Here is a 4,178-nt window from a genome sequence, read left to right on the forward strand (position 1 = left end):
ATGGTAGGACGTATTTCTGTAGCCAATTTAAGTGAGAACTCTCAGGTTTATTAGTGGAGATACTTTATCCTGGGATTTAAAACTGTGACTCTGAAATCATGTATTTTCTTTTTATTTCAGTGAAATTCTTGCCACAAAGTCGAACTTGTTTTTACTGTGTTTTAGATTTGAGACTTTGAGTGGATGTTCATGTCCAGAGTGGTTTAGTGAGTGAGTGAGTGGTTGAGTCAGTCCAAGTAAGGATATCTATGTTTTCAGCAACGACTGTCAGTCACTGTCTTTATTGTGTCAGAGTGAAAGAGTCAGTGTCAGCTGCCATGTGTTTCACCATGTGTCACTGGTAAAGTCAAGTGTAGTCCAAGTTTCGCCCCTCTAAATGCTCATCTAAAGGTAAGTTAACATGTGGGTGTCGTGTCTCTAAGCACCTGAGTCACTTCTACATAAAGGTCATGAAGTCAGTTTTCCAGGACTAATGGCTCCATTTGTCCAACACAGCACCTGTATTCATTACATGTAATATGGGCGTTGCAGTCTGCAGTGTAGACTCTCCTCACACGTTACAGTAACAGCACTGAAATATTTACTGATAGGTCTATATGAGAATTTGGATTTTAAATGGACTTAGAATAATGACTCAAAATGTCTGTCTATCTGTCTGACTGTACCAAAGTCTTTCTGTAATTTCTTCCTTTACTTGACTGTTATTCAACTTACTTTATTTAACTTGTCTTTTCAGAGCCGGACACTTTGTCATGTAGCTCTAGTGGATCCTCCGTAGAGAGTGGAGACAGCTACACACCACTGATGAAAGGTAACTAGTGGCTCTGTCTGACACGTCACCTGTATCCACTGCATATACTCTTTGTGTTGTGCTACAGGCTTTAAAAACAAACCTTATTAATGCACATTTGAGCCATGAAGTCTTCTCTCTTTCATCCCAGTGATTTCACACATTTCTGTTTTGATCCATTTTGGGTTTGTGAAAACATTTTTGCACTGTTCATTTATGAATGCTTATTTATCTGTCCAAACAGAGAGGAGTGATGCTTAGAAGAAGAGGGTGAACTCTGCTCTGTGAGGAGTTGGCAACATTGAACTTCAAGAGAACGCCTCTGCTTTAGAAGAGAAGTCAACCTGTTTAATTATCTGTAATCCAAACACACACACAAAGGTTCCCACACCACCAGAATGGATTGATTGTCATTCACGTGGTTATTCATTTGGTAAAAAGGTGCAAAGAGACTAATCAACAATTTTATATGAAAAAAGCATCACTGTGTAAAGTTACAGGTGTAAAGAATTATCACCAACTCTGCAGCTCTCCTCAGCTCCACAGTCCACATGAGTATATATGCATCATGTTGACATATGATGTATAAAAATGACCAATGAATTCAAATACAAGAGAGGATGACTCCACTGATGATAAAATACTGTCTGCTGTAAATATAAGTGTCTGTAGATCTTTTTCACATTGATTGTGTTAAACTGGGAAATAATGGTGAATGGTGAATGTGGTGAAACACATTCAAGACGACCTTTTCTCTTCAGCTGAGAGTTACAACACGATGTATAAGAACATTACATCATCATTGCATTTGCCATTAAATAATAGAGTTTGAGGTTCTGGTGTTTATATAATACAAATATACTATAGCTGCAGTTTCTGGAGTGTTTGTAGAGATGGTTTTACTGTGTTAAGATTGATGAAACAATACATGTGATAATACATGTGAATGTGTGTGACCCACACATCTTGGGTGTTTTTTTCATAAGTCATCAAGTTATTTTCACAATTTCCTTTTGTCATTTGTCACTACCATCAGATCTGTGCATTTATATGTTGGAAATGTTTGTGTTTTTGTTTTGTCAAGAAAAGTAAGTTCATGATTTCTGTCTTTTATGGTGTTTGGTGTTTATGATGTAAGAGATTGTTATATATATTTTGGTATACGGGATGTTTCTGCTTGGTTTCTTCTAATGAATGCAACATTTTGAAAAATGACACGTATGTCATTATTGTGTCACTTTGTTCCTTGGGTGAGGTTTTTGTAAAATGAATTCAATAAAGAATCTGATTTAACATCTGTAAGTGTTTCCCTTAAATCCTGATGTAAATCAACTCATCTGCAACAATATGACCAGAGAACGATTTTTAAGTTTTCACAAAAATCTGTTGGAAGAAGAAGTGTGAGGGGAAAACCTCAGTTCAAGGAGCAGGAATCAAGAAATAATGACACAATGAAAACCTGCTTTTACTTGAAGAGAAAATACTGTATTATACTGTGATGTGTTATTCTAAAAAGAAGCAGTATATAGGAGTATATGTCTTCAGCCTTTTTCCCTCTGAGAGCTGTGACAGTATAAAAGGGGCTGAAACAGGGGGTCAGCTGCTGGAAGCTGGAAACAAACAAACCTTCTGACACATTCAGCAGCATCTCAGTGTTTCCTTCAGCACAGTTCTTCTGCTACACCCCTGTGTGCTGCCACGCTCACACATCTGAAGCTGTGTGATGGTGATGAAGGAGCTCTCATCTGTACAGCTGTGTGAGCGACACAACAAGCTTATATCTACAACCTTTTTTTAAGCGTATTTTTTGAGTTTAGAAATATATGTTGAAGAAAAACAAATAATGAAAACATTAAAACACTTTTACCCCTCCCTTTCCTTAAGTAAGAATAAAAGCCATGAAATATTAAAAAATAATAATAATAAATATTTTTAAATAATGAATTTGATAAATAATTGTGAATGAAGTGAATTGGGTTTTGTTCTTCACTTCAAAATGACATCAGTCAGATATTGTGTGTATTAAAATATTAATTTGATATAAATTCTGCTATCTCAAGCTTTAAACTGTTTTTTCATTCATTCATTCATTTCCTTTTAATTCATTTCAAATAACTTTTTTCTCAGATTTCTCTTAAAGCTTCTTTTAATGGCTCCTATTTACTTATCCAATTTTTATCTTATTTATTTTTCTTTTGGGTCTGTTCTCTCATTACGATACATGTGTTTCTGGTGCAGACATTACTGTACAGCAGGGCTGGACTGGGACAAAAAAATCGTCCCTGGCAATTTTGGCCCAGACCGGCCCACCTCTCAATCGGTTGAACACCACCCACCACACCTCCTTTGCAGCCCCTTTAAATATGCGTACTGGACTACAGCTGTGTTTTTGTGCCATGGACAAGTGAACCAGTGAACTCACTCACTCTTGACTGACTGCCTGGCGATCATGTGTCTGTGGAGTAAACAATATCCACACTCAAGTAGAAAGAAGAAGCTCTGCTAGAAGTATCAATCCTTTCAAATTATTTGATGCGCAAAGCCCTGAACAAATGAAACAGTATAATGGTAATGACCAAATAGTTGTTTACTCTTGAAGTCATGAATGCATAGAGCTGTTCCATCCTACTTCACTGCACACTAACTGTTCAATTCATAGATTTCAGGTATGAAAATATTTCTGATGACTATTACATAAGGGGCTTACACCGTCAATAGATGAACTTTTGCTATAATATTAATGTTCAGAGGAGTAATAGACCTGTGTAAGTGATGCACAGCACAGCAACAAACAGCTTGAACACACTGAGGTGAGGAAAAGATTTTAATAGACTACATACAGGACCTGTGTAATCCACCGGTAGTAATAACAGCAATCAACACAATTTATATAATAGTAGTTTCCACCTTCCTGAAAGTAAATATAGAACAACTTTGTTTGATCTCCACAGATCCGTCTCACCCTGGACACGGATCTATGGTGATGTTTCCTCACTCTGCAGGTGTATAAGTCCAGGATGGAGGGCGGTTCAGCGCCAGTGATCCTCTCTGCGGTCTTGATTGTCCTTTGCAGTCTGTTCCTGTCCTGTTTGCTGAAGCAGACCAGACGGTGATAGAGGAGCAGAGATGATCAGCAGCTGGAACTCCTTGAGCCGACGCAGGAAGAACGTCCTCTGCTGGCCCTTTCTGATGATGGTGTGTATGTTGTGTGTCCACTTCAGGTCCTGGGAGATAGTGGAGCCCAGAAACCTGAATGTTTCCACAGCAGACACAGTGTTGGTGTGTGTGGTGATGGGGGGCAGTGATGGGGGGGGGGGTATTTTACTGTACGATTCAGTGAGGCTGTTCACTGACACTAGATATATTTAATGGATTTTATTTGACTTCA

General features: G+C 38.1%; 1 long non-coding RNA gene across 1 annotated transcript; it reads left to right on the forward strand.

Moving 5' to 3' along the window:
• The first annotated feature begins 16 nt into the window (after positions 1 to 16).
• LOC111645645 (uncharacterized) lies at positions 17 to 2,087 on the forward strand. The gene is made up of 2 exons (XR_002759882.2): positions 17 to 811; positions 1,035 to 2,087. It is a non-coding gene; the product is annotated as an uncharacterized LOC111645645 (long non-coding RNA).
• The last annotated feature ends 2,091 nt before the right edge of the window (positions 2,088 to 4,178 follow it).

The sequence above is a fragment of the Seriola lalandi genome, unplaced genomic scaffold, assembly GCF_002814215.2.
Source record: "Seriola lalandi dorsalis isolate HSWRI2012SDOR001 ecotype SW California unplaced genomic scaffold, Sedor1 jcf7180002054954, whole genome shotgun sequence".
Classification (NCBI taxonomy): Eukaryota; Metazoa; Chordata; class Actinopteri; order Carangiformes; family Carangidae; genus Seriola; species Seriola lalandi.